Below are 22388 nucleotides of genomic sequence, written 5' to 3'. Positions count from 1 at the left end.
GGATGAGGATTTTCACTGGTAATTTTCTAAGTGCATGAAAGAGAAATGGCTTAGGAAGCTAATGTACAAAGTAATCCGTACTAAAGAAACCAGCAAATATGCAACAGTTCTTTTCACAATGGCACAATGCCATTTTTGTTCTTTTCTGGAAATTAATAGTACCAGAAATAAAAAGTTTTTTGAGATTTGTTTGAATAAGACTTCAGTACATCTACAGATGTTTTTAAAAATTTTTAGTAACTGTACTGAAATCCAGTCCTCTCAGTAATCTTATAGGCAATTTTAGTTAATGAAGGATGACACTCCTGAAAACAAATCAGATTTTTCTGATAATTCATTTGAGATTTTCAAGTGAACATTTTGTCTTCCCTTTGTAAAATTTCACTAACTAATAAAAGCAAAGATTTCATTATGGGCCTGCTCTGGTTTTCCTTTTAAGCAGTTCTGGAATTTGTGGGTGTAAAGAGGAGGGTTGCTTCTGCCAGAAACTTATTCATTTAAAAAACAAGAATGAAAATGCAAAGGAGAAATAGAATTACTAGAAGATGTTACAAATAACATCTAATGAGGGGTTAGAGAGGATGTGCAACTTGTTCAATACTTACTACCATCACTTGTGAAGATTTTTCATTTTATTGTGACAGCAGAGGGGAAATTTAAAAGAATTCACTACACCAAATATTATGCATTTCTGCAGAGCACAGCTAGATAAAGACAAGCCTGTACTGTTTCTCTCAGGTGGGTAAATGTTAAGAGAGAAGAATCCAAGTTTCATGATGCAGCAGCACAAAGCTGGGAAGTGAAAATTATGTTGCAGCAGAGTCCTGAAAATATGACTGTAAAAGTTAATCAATAAAATGTCTATTCCTGTCTATTCACTAGAGGCCCCAGCTGCATAGCTTCACACAATCGATACTACAAATTATTACGATTTCCAGGTTCCCACTGGACATTCCGAACAAATCTTTCAGGTGTAACAGGCTTATACTGGGGGAGGCAAGTGGGGTGGAGGGCTGGGGAGTGGGTCTGGGGTTGTGTTACCTCAGGTTTATTTCATCCAGGATAAGCATACCACAAACAAAGCCTGTGGCTTCTAAAATCTTTCAGTTGCTTCCCTATGAAATAAGTGTATTTGGGGCACCCTGTGAAATTAGCAGAAAATATTTTCGCTCTGTTTTAAAAAGAAATATTTTTATTCTGGTTAATTAATGAATATAAGGGTGGCTTATTGTTTTTAAATCCTAGTCAACCATTTCCTTTTTTCATCACTTCCATGAAAAATAACTTATAACAAAGACTTCTCAATAAGGAAAAAAAAGCATACAGAAATGAACCTTTCCCCTCAAAGGTCTCACAAAAGCTATAGCAGAATCTCAGGACTCGGTGTAGCTTAAAGTGACCAATTTATGCTGTGGTGTATTTTCCTTTGTATTTTCCTGTGTTCTTGCCTTGATACCAGCTGCATTTGTCAGATTCACTAAGGAGGAAGGTAAGAAAAGTCCAGGACTCTATGACTTTGAATAAGTCAGCACCAAAGGGATGTTACTTTATGATACATGTAGTACCCTTCCTAGTGACTAAATATAACTCTTATGACATTCCCTGTCCCAAAATACCCAGGGGACAGTGATCCACTGTTCTTTCTGTTTCCCAAGGAACAGAACAGAGCAGATACTGGCTTGCACAGCATTATTATTTTCAGGTATACGGTATGTTGTTTTAAAGGGAAATTTCAATATTTAGACTCTGTTGTTCATTTCTTAGATTTATCAGTTCCACTTTACTAAACCTATTGTTTTGAATTTGCAATTTTAATTTTTCAGATTCAACAAATAATTTGGTTACTGTAATCCTGCAGCAATGCATCAGAGTACTTTTAAAAAGCAATGGTATCAAAAATTAAAGTGAAAATTTTACATAAGATTAAATAAAAAATAATTTTGATAATCTATAGGGCTAAGAAAAGGCTTTCTTTTCTCGAAGTTTATTATGTTAATGTGCTGAAGTAAGAAACTTCCAAAGTCATTGAACAAGTGTAGAAAACAGAACAGACAAAGAACAGACATTTGTTAATAATTTTTACGTGCAAAGAGATTCATTCAAGTTTTATTTGTTCATAAAAAGTATAAAAAATCTGAAAAGTCCTTCTGAAAACTCTGTTAATGATAGCACTTGGCTTTCTATTTCAACCTTAGAGTAACTTATTTCAGTGAACTTTTGCAAAATTCCGGCTCTCTCAAAAGCTATACTTCATGGCACAATCAATCAGCTGCAGCTGGGAGTTTCAATTCCACTTTCCCCCTCCTTCCCCCCATCCCACACTAAGTTACCACAATCAGTAGTCCTAGAAGTTTGTATCCTTTTTATTCACAAAGAACTATCTACAAGATTTGGAATAACATTGCATTTTGTATACTGATGAATAACTTCAAATGGCTAAGAAAACCCACAATGGCAAAAGATTCAAGCTGTGTTAGGAAAGTAAATCAGTGACAGTGTTTTCCCTAGAGAAGTACTAGTAATGTCTTTAGAGATATAACTACAGGTTGAAAACCACCAAGCTATTTTATTTAAAGAAATGAAGACACATTACTGAAGACAGTGTTTCTTCCATGAAGCTTTTCCCAGTCTCCAGCATAAATATTAACTTAAAACATTTGAGCTGAAGAACGGATGAAGTTCCAGTCTAAAAGTAATTTACACTAAGCGTATATAATATTTTGCTTTTGATACGGGATTTTATTGCATCTGAATTTAGCAAGTCTTCCTCAGAGAACATTTGCTGAGATAATATTTTATGCTTGCTGCAAATCTGATGTAAAATATTTAGCTCTAAATGTTCGATCCACCCCCAAATGAACAGATTTTCTTTCTGCAGCCAAACTATCTTCTATAAAGTGTTCATCATGCTCTATGATATTATGAAACAGCTTGAAATTCAGTCTGTATATAGAGGGATTGCTCAATGCAACATAACTTTAATAAGAAGAGAATAACTGCATGAAAAAAGCATCAACTGAGTAATTTTTAGCATAGTCTGAATCTCAAGCACTCTAAAAAATGAATCACTTTTTGGTTCAATATAAAATATAGCTTATATTAGCTAAATGATAAAATTTAATTTTTGAACATGGTTTTTTTTTATAAAATCCTAAAAGTTAGCTTTTAATCTAATAGATACTAAATTTGACTGGTTAGAACAAAAGTATTTTTTCAGTAAAAACTCTCTTAAAGTATACAGTTTGTATTTTTTCCTTTATGTTAACAACTTCATATATGCCTTGCTATTGTGACTAAAAGTTCAAATACTAAATTTTCTTTAATTTGGTAGCCTCTTGCTTAGAGGCAGCTTCTCCAACAAAAAAAAAAAAAAAAAAAAGAAAGACAATAAGACCCATATGTAACCTTTGGTCTCTAAAAAGAGGAAGATGAGAATACCATTAACAGATAGGTAACAAACAATTACATACACTATTCTATTTCCACACTACAGAATATTAATTTTAAAAATAAACCAGACTCCTGTTAATAGTGCTTTTCAACACCCATTTTTTTTAAAGTGCAGGATATATTTTAAAACATACATTAATCAATCATTTAGATTTAATAGTTTATTCAATAGAGTTACAGAACACATTTACACTACATCGTACCTGAGAGAAACTATTAATACAGTACATATTAAAAGGATTTACTGCTGACTTGAATGTCTTTTTTTTCTCAAATACTGAAAAATAAGTTACTCACTTGTAATCACTAATTTCTTCTGCAGAAGTTAGAATAAATTTTCTCAGGGTCTTCAGCTCTCCGTCTGTGATTTTCTACTGTTCTGTTCTTGGTGAACGGTTTCTGCTATTTGCTCACTTAGCTGCTTTCAAGCTGGATTCCATTAGAAGAAGTTTTTCATCTTGACTGGCAAGTTCTTTGCCTGTAAGTTAAAAAAAAAAAAAAAAACAGAAAGCTTTGCATTTTAGGCTCAAGCAGAGCGATATTTTTGTTTTAAATGCAGTGCAGTGCAACGCTCGGTAAGAGCTGGGCAAATACTGTTTTCAGGAGAAGAGCATCATTCCATTCCCAAATCTTGAGAGGAAAATATATTATAAATCTATTAAATACTGGCTTAAATCTCTTTCATTGTATTACAGTAAAATTAAATAAAGAAACTTGGATTCAATATTCTGCAAACATTTAAGCTGCTATCAGAGCTTACTGTATACAGGCACATCCAATATTTAGTTCCTTCTGAAGCAAACATCTATTGCCTTTGTATTTTGCAGCATAAATCAATCTAGAATTCAAAATCACTGTTCTGAAAATAAAGCAGCTTTTATAACATTTAACAATAGTAATATCTACAATTTAAACTTGAAGTCTTCAATTTAATTATATTTTTTCATGAATTACAGAGCACATGCATAGTAAAAATCCGTTCTTTTCCAAGGTCATCCAATAGATGGCAATCTTTCCTTAGACCAAAAGAATCCATAGCCGTGCACTGCCAGCTCAGAAAAATAAGTGATTTAAGACAAAGACATTTTTCCTTTGTTCTTTGTTGACCATTTTCCTAAAAGATATATGTATATAGCCTTTAATTTAAATATTTAGCCCTTCGTATGTGCACACATGAGTTTGTGTTAGTGTGCAGGTGTATGTATTCCTGCACAGACACAAATCCACACTCACATATTTGTTTTTATACTCTTTCATAAATATATGGCTTATATAGTCACATATAATGAACAGGTCTAGTATATTATGGAATAAAATGAAGCATTAAAACAAGTGCTTCACAACAAGCATTTTATAGCACGTAATTCCTTTATTATGCAGTATTCAAATTATTTTGAAATTTGACACCAGAAAAATATAAGAAATTAGGAATCTTTTAGTGATAGTAGTTCAATAAGTATAATAAAAGAGGCATTTATGTGATCATAGATTAAAACCTCTGTTTTTAATGTGCCATAATATAATATTAAAGAGTGAAGATATTGATTTCAATGAAGTCAGAAATCAGTATTTTCCAGGTTTAGATTGAAAGAATCCCTTAAAGAAAAACATTTGTGATCTGTTTACATAATTCTGCATTTATTGTCTTTAATGTCTGACAACATTCACCATATGCACAAGATCTAAATTCAGCTATCATATCTTTCTTTATGAGTTCAGAGTATTCAGAAAATCAATTTGCTTATATAAGAAATCACTTTGTTCTTTTCTAATTGACAGTAACATAACCTGACTTCTCACAAAACACAGCAACAGTCACCATTTCCATTAGTAAAAATACTGTATATAAACTGTTTAAATTTAAATTTTTGCTTCAGAAAGGTGCACAGATAATGTTAACAACTAAATGTTTAACAAGCAGTAGATATCACCCAGAGCTCATCTTTACTGAATGTCAAGCAAATATGAATCTTTGTGAACTAATGAGTTAAACAGTTATTAGTGTCAATGCATGTTTAAAAAAATGTACAGTTTAAAAAACAATGTATAACCGACTTTGCGTCCATATCTAAAATTGAGCAGTACTGGTAAAGTCAAACATAATCTGTCATCATTCAATAAGAATTATAATATATACAAAAGTATATTTTTCAGTGCATTTTGGACCCATTTTTTTGCAATAAATTTTTTTAATAACTTTGTTGTGGTAGATTGTCTCACTAGAACTAATATGACTGCTTATTTGAGTAAACGTATTTATCTATGGGCTCTAAGTATTTAATTGGGGTTTGAAATCAAATGGTTAAATATTTCACATGCAATATAAACCTCTGCCATTAAAGGTTTTCTAGTTGTTGATCTGTTTAATTGTTTTTCCAGAAGACAATCCTTTATATAAAAAATGGGTTTTATTAGAATTTTTGAACTTATTAAGTTCCTGTCAATTTTGTGAAACAGCATTGTATGTACTGTCCAGAAGTAGATCCTTAAAAATGCTTTAGAAGTTCTTAGAAGTAGTTTAGAGCTGTGATCTGTCGTGTGGACACAGACTAATCTTCCTAAATTTATTTTATTTTTATCTGCTTTGATTTGTAAACAGATACAACGTATTTTTTTTTTTTTATTGTATAGCTGTTTAAACATACAAGAGGTGTTTTAATCACTACTTTTAATAATCAGGTTTAACTCACAATGTATCCTGGTAAAAAAGGGTTAAATTATTTTAAGTTTACCTATGCCTTGGACTTGAGCCTTGGTTGATCCCAAGCCAGAGGCGCTAGCAGCTGCATGCTTTATTTACAATCCCTTTGTCAGACTTACAACTGCCCCAGGCTATAACATAGTGTACCTAATGTTCAAACTGGCAGGTAATCTTATGTCAAACATACTTCTTTGATTTAAAGTGATCAATAGATTCTTGTAAAGAGGTAATTTCTCTGATGTTTCCACCTTGCCTTTCTTACAGGTGATTCACACAAAAGCCTGCTTATATGATGTACGAACAATAACCAGAAAGCTATAATCATGTTTTTTCAGATGTTTCCGGTGCACAACGATTTTGGATCAATACCCTGTGTAATACAATTATCTGCAATGATCTGGTTGTATTGAAAAAGAATTTGCAGCAGACCTCTAGGGGGTTTTATCCAGAAACACGTATCTGGCAATGTTGTGAATAGTGGAAGAGAAAATTAAGGGGTTGACACAGGCTGTCTGTTATGTTCCAAATGACTTCATTAATATTTTATTTGGTAAAAGTAGTATATTTCAAGCTCTACTATACTGTGACTTCAAAATATTAATAATGCAATTTCCTTGTTGCATTTGCTTATTTTGAAAACTAGTTCTAGCACACATGTTCACTGTGAAAACCAAAAGTATCAACCAAAAATTTTTTAAAGCAGCTTATTGCCCATAATGAAATGATTCCTTGTTTTTCCATCTTGGTTTGCTTTTGTGTAAACTACTCTACTGAAAAAAATACCATATGCATTAATGCACTATTGCTAAATCTGTTAACTTATCTATACAGGGATTAATAATATCAGTTTTAAAACTCACTTAAATATTAAGGATTATATCAAACTTGTTATGTTTAAATTGCATTTTGCATTGCCAATGACTGAAGAGGCACAGAAATAGATGTGTCACCAAATCAATACAAGGATTATAGGACAGAAATAGAACTACTGAAAAAAAACCTAGTTGTGTTTATTTTGTTTTGATGAAGTCACAGTCTGTATCTGTAAATTTACCCTAGAGCTGAACGGGGAACCTTTTATATTCATTTGATTGCAACAATCATATGCCCATATTGAAAATTCTATTCCATTAGACTGTACAAAATTCATATTTCTGTAACATTACTATTTTTGTACATTATTACCTGTCTTTCTGCACTGCTTATGAACACCCTGCAGTTACTGATTTAGCTGCTGAATCTCAGTTCTCAGTATGGTGGTTGCTGTCTCTGTCTGATTCTTTTCTTTCTGTGTGTCCTGGATACTGGCTTTCAGTTTCTTGACCACACTGTCAAGGTGCTCCACCTCAGCCACTTTTACTTTGATACCTTCCCTTGCCCGCAGGAAATCGGCTTCCAACTTTCTCAGAAGGTCATCTCTTTTGCGTATTGCCTGTGAAGACAAAAGGCATTCCAAGAGGGCCTTTTATGATGTACTTTTTATACTGCATCCTGCTATTTTGAGCTATAGGATACATGAGATTATACAGCACCTCATTAGCAATTGGGTCAAGTACCCACATCTCCTCTAGGATCAAAAAGTTACAAGGACTTTAATTTAGAAAAGTCTGTTGAAGAAAAGATTCAGTATTACAATAAATACATCATTAATCAATACTTATAAGTTCAAAGGCAAGAAGAAATATTCCATCTAATTCTGAGAGAAAAATGGGAAATGCAGTTTGATCTAAATGAATACTTTTCCTTTAAAGAAAAAGGGAAAATGTTTGATGAATAAAAAAAAAAAAGGAGGGGGGTACTTAATCTCTTGGTTCCAACTGCTACAGACCTCTTTCATTTGGCACTCTGGCAAATGCTGTAGGTTAATGTAGCCATAGGGATATCCCAAAGCATAGGGATATCCCAAAAGAGAAAAACTACCATGCTACTTTTTCCCCCTCTTTCATTGTTTAAACATCTCATTTGTGTTAAAAAAAAAAAAAAAACCAAAAAAAAAAAAACCAAAAAAACCATTATTAGGCTCTGTTTTGTTATTGTTTGAAAATGTCACATACACTTTGGACTTTGGAGTTAGAAGAGCCCTTTTCCTTAAAACACAGTGCCATCATTTTAATTTTTATCTGCACAGTTGTTAAGTACATGCTACAAGTTTATAGGTATAAGTTTCATATCAATCACTATTGAGCATTCATGACTGACTGTGTTTTATTGGCTTGATGCCACACCTTGATTCTCTATCATGCTCCATCATGCTTCTTTTAATCTGAATATTTAGTACTCTTTCATGTCTTAATTACAGCAAATTGCGCACAGTTGGCACCATTTCTTGAAATTAATCCCAGAGTACTTTGTTTCTGTCAAGCACAGTCAAAGCCTTAGAGAATAATAGTAAATGTTATTGCAGATCTAAATTTAAATGACTGTCTATGTATTTAACTTAAGCCTTTAATTATTCGTGCTGTACTGTTTTTGGTTCAAATGTTAAATATTCCTTATTGAGAATGTGAAATTGTTTCAGACAGCTTGAAACCAGTGATGCTAACATGACAACAATTATTTGTATTAACATATTTTTTCAGGTGTGCAAAACGTAATAGACAGGGTATAATATGCTGCCACAGTAATATGTTTCTATTTCTTTCTATTTATTTGGTAAACAATGAAAAGGTTCTAATTACAGGGAAAAGATTGTTTGAAAGTTAATTCCCTTTTGATGTTCTTTTTGTTTAACAAAAGATTAGAAATTAAACAATCAGCACTAGTTCCTCATTAGTTGATTTCAAAGCTGTCTGATGTCTTATACCTTGTACATCTCTTTCATAAACCAAATAGAAAATTAAGGGCTTGTTAATTTTTATTGTTTTGAGTATACTAGTAAAAAAAAAACAAACAAAATATTAACAGAAACAGAGTATCCTAAATGCTGTCACTCGTAATTGAAGTTATATATTTGGCAAAGTTCCCAAATACGTAGAAATCATTTCTGCCCATTGTGCATTTTATTGATAGAGATATCATGCTATTAATAAAGCCCAAACCTTTCCATCTGATGAACATTTTTTGTGCAGGAAACATCCACAGAGAAAAGTGGAAAGAGTAAATAAAACTCCTATGTACATTTCATCTGAAGAAAAAGTATGACAAGATAGATTTCTGAAATTGAAAATGTATATTAATGGGTTTTATAGTTAAAACTGGCAAATACACTTATAAAAATATCTGCAAACATAATGGAAGAAGTCATATTACTGTACTCATTTTATTTTTATCAGTATGCATTTTGTTAGCATTGCTATCACAAACTCTAACATATCTTGAATTTAGAGACAAAACCCAGAGAAATATGTACTTAACAAAATTAGTGATAAAGTATTTTTTCCACAGAATTCATAACAAATGCATATGAGGCAGTGCATACCCAGCTCCTTCCCATTTGCAGTGTGGTTTCTGAAGAGATAGCTGTTTTGCTCATTCTCATAGCAAAAGCATACCTGATCTTTTTGACAATAAAGTTCCTGGCATCTCTAAGGTCTCTTTCAAGCTGTGTTATCTGCTGTTCTAGCTGAGCAAGTTCCACTTTGTGTTTCTGCTGGGAAGCTATTACATCCAGATGCAGTGACTGCAAAGTCTTGTCTAGTTTTTCAATTTCAAGAACAGACTGATTTTTTTTATTTTGGTCAAGTATATTAGCAGCTTCAGCTTTTTCTTCCTGTATGATCTACTCACATTCTTCAACTCTGGAGGATTTTTCATTGTATTGATTTTTTAACATCACAAGCTCATGTTTTATATTAGAAATTATTGTGCATTATACCAGATGTCCTGAGTCAGTTATCTATCATTTAGCAAGCATAAATTATAGCTCCATTTCCAGATTTCAAATGTTCAACATGTCTCTAATTTTTATTTATATTTTATTTTCAGTGAACAGAATAGTTGGAAAGATTTATTAAATTTATATGTAAAAGAAATTTCTCATTTGTAATTCTAAAAAGCAGATTTATCTCTTCATTATCTGCAAAGACACAATTAGATAATGGTACTATTATTCTGACTCCAAAAAGTCTATATAACTACTTGATTAATTTTATTTAATTCTGGTTGGGTTAATTAATTTCAGTGATTATGCAATATATTTACCTATCTTTTTTTAAAAATTCAAGTGCATAAATTTTACATTAAATATCCACTGTTGGATTGGTATCTGCCAAATCAGACTGCAGTTGAAATGTAACATTGCCCTCTCAAAAATCTTTCAAAAGTACAAGGTATATTCTAATATGTACAATACATAAGATAAACCATTAATTAAATATGGTTAAAAATCACAATGTTGACTTCTGGTTTAAAAGAATAAAACTAAATAAATTGCCTTTTGAAGATAATCCTTGAGCTTTTGGATTTTTAGGCATATTGTTTCTAGTATTCTTTGGGAAGGTATGTTTCTTAGGGGTTTTTTTTATGATCTCTCTGCAATAAAGACAGATCTTCAGTAAGCTGGTCAATCGTTTTCAAATGTCTCCTGTTACTAGGTGAGTTCAGTAATCAGGATGTCAACTGTTGTTCACTTTTACTGGTTTGGTAATTAAAAACATGTCCAGCCATATAATAGCAACACATACATAAGCACAGTTGTGGGTATTTCATTCTCACGTTTAACCTTGCTCCTAATCAAACTCCAGTTACTATGAATGTAAATAAGACTTCGAATGTCTTAGCTGTGGGCTCCGTAGATAAGGAATAATAATTATTTTTCTAACTCTTCAGTGAGTAAATATTTACAATAACTGGGTTTATTATCCTATATTTTTCTCTAAAATGTGTATTTTGTTTCATTATTTAGTAAATATAATATGGAAAATATTACCAAATATGTAAATGCTGTTATCTTTGCCAAAATTTTGCCATTTCACAGTTTTGTAGTTAAGACTGAGTTCTTGCTAAAAAGGGCAAAATTAAAAGAAACTCAACTAGCCATCAAATTAGCTATCCCAGAAGGCTGATTTGTGTTCAATTTAGAGAAGAAAACAAGTTTAAAGACAACCAGAAATTACTCTAAGATTGTTTTGCTAAGTTCAACAATTGATTTTTTGAACAAAGGATGGACATAATTTCTATGACTTCCCTGAATTTTGTCTTTCAGCCGGGGATCTCAACACTACAGAGTTTCTTAAAGTTCAGAATTACCTCAGTTTTCTAGGTAACAGTTTGGCTGTTTATTCAAAAACCTGTGCCACAAGCATCCCTCATCATGTAATTTTGAGATAGAGGAAGACAGACAGACACAAAGACAGAGAGAGAGAAGTTTCAAGTTATTTGACCAATTTTTTGAGATTTCATTTGTTTGAGTTCTTTTGAAATCTAACTCATTGAATTCCCTTTGTTCAAAGAACACAGAGAGCTACGTGACAGAGAGTTTGAAAAAATAAATTTTAAAGCTAATTCCCATTTATTGTTTATTCTTCAGAAGTGAAAATGTGTTAGGATCTAAGACAGCATGTGGTTTTCATTTAGCCCTTAAGGTAGTTTGAATTTGCTTTCTGTAGCCTTAAAAAAAAAAATCAAAACCTGTTCATGAGTATTCAAAAGGTGCCCAATTAGTCCTAAAAAATATAAAATATGATTCTTCCTACTCAAGATCATAAACTAATATTTTTAAGCTAAGAATGGCAATTGTATCTGTTCTACACAGAGCAATGAACTTAATCAAGTGTTTATTTTTTCCTATAGCTTTTCTTTTAGTTGATATTTATTATTTAGAAACACGTGTAATTTAGAACTAAACAAGGTGCATGAAAAATCTAGTCTAGCATCTAGTAGGCTTGTTCAATATCAGTAACACATGCTGTTAAAAGAAAACGCCTGATTTCTGATATGAATTTTTCTAGCTTTATCTCTTCAACATACTTGAAACTCATTGCTTTCTACTACATTGAGGGCCTCTAGTACTAATTTTCTACTTTTATAGTTTTTACAGATTGTGCAAAATTGAGCCCTTCTTATATTTCTACAAAGATTAATGTCACCAGATTTTTCTTGTGTCTCTCAATAAGTTAGTTCTCAGGCTTCAGATATTTCCAATAACTCTTCTGAAACCATGAACATTTGCTGTACTATTCTTCAAAGTATCAGACAATCAATAAATAAACAATATTGAAGTAACAGCATCCTCCGTCTTCATACAAAAACTGGTAACCTCTCTGTTACTGTATTAAAATTTGCCATAGTTATAGATTAAAAATCTTGCCAGTACTGTATCCCAACAGAATTAAATACTATATTACATAAAATCCAGCATACTTTCTTTCTAGTATAATTTTTTTAAATTTACATCTCAAGGATGATATTTTTGGGATCTCAGTCAAGAAAAAATAATCTAAAAGTTGTCATTTAGCACCTTGACATTTTTTATTTCATCAATATATTATATCAGCAATAACCTTGACTTCTTCTTCCAGACCACTGACAATGTACAAAAAGATGTCCTTCTGAAAATTCACTAATGCTCCATTAGATTACATTTGCAAGTTTATCATCTTTGATTTTTCAGGTCACTGTTACTGTATTTGATGCATCCTACTGTGACTGTGCACAGCCAAAATAAAGACCGTATTGAAGGGCTGAAAAGAAAAGTTTTGGTCTCTCTCATTTGAAGTTCTTGTAATGTGGGGTGATGAATCCTCACCTCCCCACCAATCTGCCAAGAGATTTTTATGAAACAGCTATTTTTGTCTGCTTCATAGTTTCCTCACACAGATGCTTCCTTTATACTTACCAGAAGTATGAAAAACATTGTCCCAGTGGATGGACAACTAGTTGTAACACAATTAATGCTGATGATCCATGAATATATTTCTGATAGCTTCTCAGTGATGATCTGACAAGATGTCAGATGCTTGACAAGATGTCAAACACCCTTCCTGAACCAAATGCCCTTATCTAGATGGTATTCCAGTAAACTTGATTTTGACAGAAAATACCAAAGTGTTTTCACAAAAAATAAAGTTTGGATTGTATATGGAAGATGACCCAGCTGAAAAAATCCCCCTGCATTTTTTTTTTCTACTTTTGATAACTCCAAGTAATCTCCTTGACCTGGTTTATCCTGAGGTTGAAGAAACAGCAGTGTCTGAAAAACACATGGAAGAAATGCAAGGAAGAAAAATCTGCAGGAGACATGAAGCAGCCTTGCCTAGGACATAACCACCACCTGGCTACTCAGAAAACCACAGCCCTATTCAGCTGCTTTTCAGACACAAACCAAAAAATATATTTTAACAATTGCAGCTATCTACATATTGATGGATTTTACCTTCCTCCTCAATTAACAAAAGAACATCAGAGCTTAGGTGTTTCCGCCTTAAGTTAATAATAGTTTCAAAATCCTACTTTTTAATTTCTGTATATTTAACCTCATTTATAACTTCTTTGTAGTCTTCTTTCTCTTATGAATAATTTCAATGTTTTTCATCTCTAACCAAGGTGTCTTCCAAAATAATAAATATGTCATTTTTTTATTTTAAAGGTGTGAATTTGGTACACACAGTAAAGTTTTACAAAAAATTTCCCACTTATTCTTTACTGTACTGGTCAGCCTCTAGCCCTGGTGAATCCAGTGACTAGATTGCAAACAGCAGGGCAGGAAGTAATTTTGGTTTCTAAAATGACTACAACAAATACATAATAAATAAGTATGTGCTAAATGTGGTTTATGCTCTATACACAAAAAAAAAAAAACAAAAGGTAAAGAGGATTTGCAGTATTTCAGTTTGAGATGTCTTAGGTGGAAAAAGGAAAGAAAACATAAAACAAAAACGTAAATTCTTTTTTCAGATATCTTCTGCAGACAAAGACAACTATTATCTTGCTTGCTATTGTCTATTGTGTGAGTGCAGCTATGCATGCTATACAAGATGTAAATGTGATAAAGCCTTAGTTTTCCACCCAAATCTACTAAGCATTAAAAAGAAGAAAAAATAGGATAGCATCAAAATAAAAAATCCAGATTAATTTTTATCTGATGTGTACTGAACTAGAACTGTACTGTTTATTCAAATTATCATCCAGTAGTTTATAAATTAATAAGATAGAACTATTAGGTATGAACTGTTTATACGTGAGACTTCAATTAGGTGGGGTTTTTTTTGGAAGGGCTTCCATATTCTAATGGTTAATCTGAGGTTGTACCATGTAAATGGTTTATCTGAAGCTGAGTAGCAACCTAGTACTTGTAGGAGCCTAATGTTTTGGAATTACTGCAAGAAAATAATGGTGGCATTGGAAAATTGTGCTCCAGGTAATAATAGTTCTGATGCAAAAGTTTTCTAAGAAATTCTGAAATACTTTTTCAGAATTTTTAATGAGAAGCTTCCACCAAACAGGATTCATTATAAATTTGGCGCAGGGATTTCTGTTAGGTATATGCTTTGAAGAACTTTTACAAAGGTCTTGTCAAACATTTTCATTAAAAATCTGGATAATGGGGCAGAATGTACTCCCTGCAATTTTGCTGATAATACAAAACAACAAGAAATGTCTGATACACTAGAGGGGCGTGCTGGAATTTGGAGGCATATTGACAGTGTGGAGAAATGGGCTAACAAGGACACCATGAAGTTCAAGCAGGCGAAGTACAAAGTCCTGCACTGAATGAAAAATAACCTCATTTACCAATTTATACTAGAGGGTTAACGTCACCAGTTTTGCAGAAAACACCCTGGGGTTCCTGGTGAACATCAGCTAAACATGAGCCAGCAACGTGTCCTTGCTGCAAGAAAGGGGAATGTTCTCCTCATCTGGATGAGGTAAAGGATTGCCAGCAGGTTGATGTGAGGGACCCTTCCCTTTAATCAGCACTGGTGAGGCCACACCTGGAATCCTCTGTCCAGTTCTAGGCTTCCCACTGAAAAAGAGACACAGACATACCAGAACGAGATAACAAAGGGCCACAGATATAATTTAGGAACTGAAGCATCTCTTCCTTGAGCAGGGACTGTCCAGCCCAGAGGAGGTTCTTATCAAGATGTGTGAATACCTGGGAGTGCAAAGAGACTCTTCTCAGTAGTGTTCATTGAAAGGACCAGAAACAAGGGGCACAGAGTGAAACACAAGAGGTTCCCCCTGAGCACCAGGATATTTTTTTCACTCTAAGGACTGGCACAGGTTGCCAAGGGATGCTGTAGAGTCTCCGTCCTTGGAGATATTCAAAAGTTGTCTGGACTGGTTCTGGACTGGTTCTAGGAAATCTTACTTGAGCAGAGGGCTTGGACCAGATGAACTTTGGAGGTCTCTTCCAACATCAACCATTCTGTTCTTCCCACATGTGAGTTATGTAATGTTTTTACATGTTTGATGAAGTTTTCCATTCTTCATAATCTCAGAAGATTGCCCTGAATAGCAGTGAATTCCAATTTCTTTACCTATAGAGCCATGAAATACTAGACTTGAAAGTAATAAACAGTTTTTGACACACTTTGTTAGTGCAGAGCTAAAACTTTTTTATTCTAGGTCTCTGGAGAGGGAAAACTTCCTCAGATTATGTCCTTGCTTCCCATAGAAAACAAGTATGGCACAAGAAAGGCAGTTATCTTCAAACCAAGAACAAGGTCTAACTTATCAGGAAATGAGAATTTAATGTCATGACTCAGATTGAATTCAATTTAGAAGAGCTCATTATTTAATCACATTAACTAAGAGAATCCAGCTGATGAAGACAGTACTCATAGAGAGTTAAATGCATGTAGCTTACTAACATCTTTCACTTGTATGCCTTTGCAGTGACTTCCTGTCCACTTTGCATAGAAAACTCACCCGTGACTCTGTGGTGAGCAAATCACATTAAAGACACATACTATTAAAGTGTCTTTATGACCAAACTACGTGGTATTTTTTATTAATATGTTTTTCTAGAGCTGATTATCTTTGGGATGACTAAACAGTCTACCCTTTTAGAAATTTAAGGCAAAGATTCCTGTATATCTCAGAGTTTCAGTGTACATTATTTGGGAATAAAATACATTTCAAGTTCTACCAATTAAATATCAAAATATGTGCTCAAGAGTCTATCCAAAAATATGCATCTAGCCCCAGAAGAAATAATGATTTAGTCTGACCTTCTCTTGTTGCTAGCATTTGTTCTTTCTGAGAACTATGTATTAATATATTTATGCAACCATAGATGTTTTCTTGACTAATTAAAAGCTTCACTAAATTATTTCTTGATTTCTCATCTTTTTATGGGTTCTAAAATTGTCTTGTCCTTGAATTGCACTTATGATAACATGGCACTTTTGTTAGAAGGTAGTGGAACTACAGGTAGAACCTTTGGTCCAATAATCTTCCATCTTTAAACTTATTTTTTTAAGAACAGCAAACATCTTTTTAAAATATATTCTATCCAAGTTTCCTTACATTGCTTAATTGCTCAAAAACATCCACATCGATAGGAGTTTTATCACCAAAACTACAAGGCAAGAGAGCATGCACAAAACAATAAACTCAGTTCTGTTTTCATAGGCTAGTTTAGAGGGGCAGGGAGAGATGTTATTGACAATTAAAGTTTATTAGCATGAGGAGATAGGTGCACTGTTAGGAAAGCAGTTCATTTAGAACTTATTTCTCAGCAAAAATTTGATCCTTACTCTATGATAGCTGTGTTGTTCTAATCACTGTGCCCAATTGCAGTCCTAGGTCAGTTAATTAAAAAAACCCACCATGCTTCTGGCTCAGCACGCCAGCAAATCAAAGCTCTCAAGGCAAGATCAATGGACTTGCAATATAACCTGTGTTGACAACATCTATGAGAATTTCAATTTAAGTATAAGAAGACATTCATCCTTTTTCAAGTGCATCAGTGTATGCTGCACTCACTCTAAGTGATTGTCCAGAAGTATTGTATACAAACTGCAGAACTGAGAAATGTCATTCATGATAGTAAACCACAGAAGTTAGCACTGTTTTCCACGTGTCTCTACGTAGTGTAAATTCACAGTAGCAGACAAATACAAGGAGGTTGCTACAACTAGCATTTCTGTGCACTAGCAGAGAGAGGCTCAGTACTCAGAGAGTGCTTACCCTAGCATCTAGCAGTGATGTCCAGACATGGTAGCTCAGCATAAGGTTGGAGAAGAGATATTTTCAACAACATTAAAAAAGTCTACAAAGTGAGAGACACAGGATACATGAATGTGCCAGTTATGGAAGAAAAAAATATTTAAGAACTTTATCTTTGGAGCTATTTTACTGACAGGTGTGTCAAGATGATTTGTCAATATTTGTGTGCACACACATCGAATGCTACTTCCTCTCAGTAAAGCAACCTTAAAAATATTGTGTTTGTATTCAAGAAACGGGGACTTTTACAAGTAATCGTAAACTTTTTTTTACTCTTATAAATTTTTTTTAAGCTTGTAAAAAACAGAAAAGAATATTTCTAAAGGCCAAGGAGCATATTAGCAAACATAACCAGCATATATACTGACAAAAATGTCCCATCTAAAGAAGATGGAGGATTTGGAATACCATCAATGAGACTAAAACATCCATCTTATCAATAACATTTACCCAAGATCAACTGACCATCAGGTCAGATACTGGGCATCAGCAGGAAAAAATAAACCAAATTAAACAAATAAAGACTCCAGGGAACAGTAAAGAGTCATTCAAAATGCTTTTGAACACAGTATGTGGGGAAAATACACAAAAACTCTGTATGGCAGCGCTAGAGTTTTAAACTAGTAGTTATTAGTGCTGCAGAGTTTATCCAGAAGACCTCTGGTAGCAATTTTGTGGGGCATCCAGAAATCTATCTCTATCAAGACCATGTCACAATCCATATTTATATACCCTACAAAGTGTTGAACAGCAAGGTACAGATGATATTATAAAACAATATGCGCAGAAGCATATTTATTAAAAACTGAGAAGAAGGATACAAGAAGGATTTTAACCCATGGTGCAGAAGTGCTAGAATGATGACACTTTAAACAGCTAAAATATAACTTTGGTTTTCAAAGCTTATTACTTTAGGTTGGTGTCATGTTTCATGAAGAGGTGATTTCTCTTTCTCAAAAAATTAATCAGAATTTCATGGCAAACTGTTAAACTTATCTAACATGAAATACTTTTGGTTAGCAGAACCTGTAACAATATCACATGTGAAAAACAACAGAAGCTGTACAGCTGATTTGCTGTGAAACTCTGAAGATCTGGTTCAGTCTAATAAATATCTTTAGTGCTTCAGCTTCAGAAATATTAAAGTTTGTAAAATATTTGTTCAATCATAAAAAAATTTTGTATTATCAACATTTTTTCAAAATAACAGCTTTAAAGCTAATAATTGTTAAGATCAAATAAAGGCAGAAACACGGAAATATTCCCCAAAAAACTACAGATTTTTTATATTGATCTATCTTGAGTATAAATTTAAATAATATGCATTTATATTGTATATTTATTGTGCTTTTAATATATTTTATATATGCTTATTATTTATTTGACATCTATTTAGACTTATTTTTTGAAAATAATTATATCTAAAATAATACATATAAAACATAAATACAAGTTTCACATTTTATTTCATGCAATCATTTACAGCACAAAATAAAATTGCTCTACAAAATGTACAAGTACTAATTATTCCCAGAAACAATAATTAATTCAATTTGGAATTTCAAAGATGTTATTGCAATTACACATCTGTAATGTAAATAATGAAACCACTCCAGCACTTTTAAGTGAACAATAAAATTCTGTTGCTTGTTCAGTAGTTCCAGTTTTCCAACTCACTGCAGATGTTTTACATGCTTGTGGATGTATATCTATGTGTTCGCTCATTAATTTTTCTCTACTTATTTAGGGCTTTTGAGGTTTACATTGTGAGTATAAATTTACTGCAAGTCAATACATTTATTTTGGATATCTTTATTCAGATACCCTTACATCCAGGTGTCCTAGGGTTTTGAAGCACGGTACTGTAGTATGCTTTGTTAACAATATTGTCTTTATTTGAAGATATTCTCACCCATTAAATTATCCTCTCCTGTGAACTTATGATTTGCTACATATAGTTAATTTCAAGCTTTTTCATACACCTTTTTTTGCTGTGTATTAAGGTTTCTTTTTTTTTTTTTTTTTAGGAATGAAAATATATAGGAGTCTTAAGAAATGAAAAAAAACCTATGTCAAATGTTTGTGCTCTGAAAGTGCTTGCTGCAGGTTTGAATCTGTCATAGGTTTTCAGTCCTGTCTATTTGGGCAGTTATTAGACTAGGACATCATTTTTCCAGATAAAACATGCAACAGATGCACATCAGTAGCTATGCCATCTATGCCTCAGTATACTTTCCAACTTTATTGGCAGGACATCTGGTTTGAACAGTTGAATAAACAACAGTAAGCAAACCCTATCACACCCTAAGCTATTTCCCTCCTTTTAAGACATTACAAAAGGTGCCAAAACAATGTTTAAGGAACAATAATGATGACATCAGCCATTTCCAAGTAAGGACACTATATACATTAAACAATTATTATCTTCATTTTAATGCATAGCATAGAAGCAACAGTTTCAGACCAACTTTCACTTCAAATGTCGTTATGCTGAATGTACATATACTTGAAATTGAAGCACATTGGAAATTACATAACAATTTGGAAAGAAGTTCCATCTAAACTGAGGAATGCTTTCTTAGCCCTGAATCTCTGACCCCTTTCTAAGATAAGTATAATTTTTATATGAACTCATCATAACATCTTTTTATGAAAAAAAACATAGAATCATAGAGTTATAGAGTGTTTGAGTTGGAAATTACCTCAAAGATCATCTAATTCCAAACCTCCTGCCTTTGGCAGGGACATCTTTCGTTACACAAGGTTGCTCAAAGTTCCATCCAAACGGGCCTTGAATACTTCTAGGGATGGGGCATCCACAACCTCCCTGGGAAACCTGTTCCATCATCTCATCACCCTCAAAGTAATTAATTTCTTCCTAATACCTAATCTTATAATTCTAATCTTCCTAAAAATGTAATCTAAACAACCCTCTTTCAGCATTTGGTTTGGGTTTTTTTCAGCCTTTCTCACATCAGTAAATGCTCTTATAAAGAGTACCTCTCCAGCTCTCTTCTAGGTGAATGTAAGAAGACCAGATGAAGACCAGATGAAGAACATAATACCTGTTATGTATGAATCTGCTCATGCTCCAGTTGCGGGTTGACTTGCTTAACTTGATTTAGTTGATCTTCCTGTTCATTGCATTTAACATGCTGCCTATGTATCTAACTAGATTTTTCCCCTTCTGGTCCAGTTTACTGACCTCAGTCTTTATAAATATTCAGATAATAAAAATGAAGACATTTAATTGCTGAGGTTCTCTGGAGTAATGGGTCCATGCTTTCAAGATTTTTTTTTACTGTTTAATATCTATTCACTGTAACTCAAGCTTTTTTTAAGATAAAACAAATATTTGGAACCTGTAAAATGTCTCTATTTAAAAACATTTAAGTTTTTCATTCATATCTTTATGTCGGAAATTTTCTTACAAAAAGAAACATTGATATTAAGAGTGTCCCTGTGGCTTCATTTGCTTAAAAAGCAAAAGCTTATTCGTAGAACACTTTGAGATATTTTAGAAATTACAGGGAAATTAATGATGAAATGATTGTATTTTAATTGAAATTTACACATTTTAATTAAAATAAATGAAAGAAAGATAATAAATGAAAAGAGAAACTAAATAATGCTCTTTTAAATAGCAAATGAATTAACATATTTCATTGATCAAATTCACCAAAAGTGGTTACATCTTTTACTTGTTGAATCAACAGACAATCTGGTTTACATTGAACAATTCTTAATGATATAAGCTAAAACCATTCACATAAATAATTAAAGTGTGCAGTGGTCAGACAGGAAAGACAGGAAAAGAGAAAGCAACTACCCGAAAGCAAAGGACAACTCAAACCACCTTTTTTTTTTTTTTTTAATTTTACTATCAGATTAAAATTTCAAGTCTAATAGTATTGAATTTTTCAGCTGACAACCTAAGATGCATGTCACCATAAGAAGGCAAATACAATGATGTTTAAGAGATTAGCAAGATGTCTGGATAAAATTTCAAAACACTGAAAATAAATTAAGAAGATTAGCTTATAGAGTCTAAGACAAATTACTTCTATCCTTGTATTTTGTAGTATATATTTAACTTCACTCTTCCACTGCTTTGAAGATAGTGATAGATATTAAACACAGCCTTCTTCTGAAAAATTTACTGATAGTGAAATACTAATGTTGCCTGTTTTGAAATTACATTACTGTTTCGCTATATATTCACAGCCAGATCAACCATCTCAAGACAGTCAATACAGAGAGAAACATGACCAGTTTGATTTACTCATGAGAAAGTTATATTGTTCCCATCACTAACCAGATAATAATTATAACTTCAGGTGCTTTTAGCAAACTAACTGGATCAAGACAGTCTTTTTTGCACTATTGTAATATTTCTATAGGTATAATATATTAACTCCAAAGAAAATGAGAGGGAAGGAATTGATTTCTGCTTTGTCTGATGACCAAATTTTGAGCAAGTTCTGGGAAGCAGATTACTACAGATGGCTGAAAAAAACCCACCAGGTGGGTGTTTTTTGCTTACCTTTATGTATACTGGACAAAAATTTTCCTCTGACAAAGGGATGAAAATTAAAATTAGCCTAATGCCCAATACATTAGTACCAAAGGGGTTTCTTCTCTCTACTCCCTTAAAGAATATTAACTGGTATTAAATAATTAATTTTAAAAGGAAGTTACAGTGATTGGAAGGGAGAATATTTTAATACTTAGCTGGCATAATTCTGTTCTCTAAAAATGGACATGATTGAAGCATGTCACCAACATTCATAACAGCCTTGGTATACCCTATTGAGGAATGAAGCACTTCCAGAGTCTGGTATATATTGGTATACAGAAATATAGAAACTAAGAAAATAAATACATTCTGAAGAAATGAAATTTTTATCCAAATAATGGCAGCTCTGTGCAAAAAGGCAGAAAATAATGCTTGAAAAGCACAAATTATTTCCCAGCAAAGGTAAGTCCTCTTTTACCTCCTGCGACAACTCCCCAAAGAATAAATCAGTAACACTGGGTCTTGAGACTGCGTGTTTGAATACTGAACACAGAAAACAGAAAAAAACATAGAAAAACAAATGTTTGTTTGCTTTCTCTTTCAAAAAGG

The 22388-nt window shown here is 32.8% G+C and overlaps 1 long non-coding RNA gene across 3 annotated transcripts in view; it reads right to left on the bottom strand.

Moving 5' to 3' along the window:
• The window catches only part of LOC105759036 (uncharacterized), a 66960-nt gene extending 59398 nt beyond the window's left edge, over positions 1–7562 (bottom strand). For 2 of the 3 annotated variants that reach the window (XR_012054192.1, XR_012054191.1), the window contains exons 1-2: positions 4211–4453; positions 3748–3928 (exon numbers count right to left, since the gene is read on the bottom strand). This is a non-coding gene — a long non-coding RNA (uncharacterized lncRNA). Of the gene's footprint in view, positions 1–3747; positions 3929–4210; positions 4454–7336 lie in introns of those variants that run through there. The other variant, XR_005979199.2, reaches the window with a different exon arrangement.
• Between the last annotated feature and the right edge of the window lie 14826 nt (positions 7563–22388).

This window comes from Taeniopygia guttata, chromosome 2 (genome assembly GCF_048771995.1).
Source record: "Taeniopygia guttata chromosome 2, bTaeGut7.mat, whole genome shotgun sequence".
NCBI lineage: Eukaryota > Metazoa > Chordata > Aves > Passeriformes > Estrildidae > Taeniopygia > Taeniopygia guttata.
The sequence above is the reverse complement of the archived record's forward strand: the minus strand, read 5'-3'. Positions and strand labels throughout refer to the sequence as shown.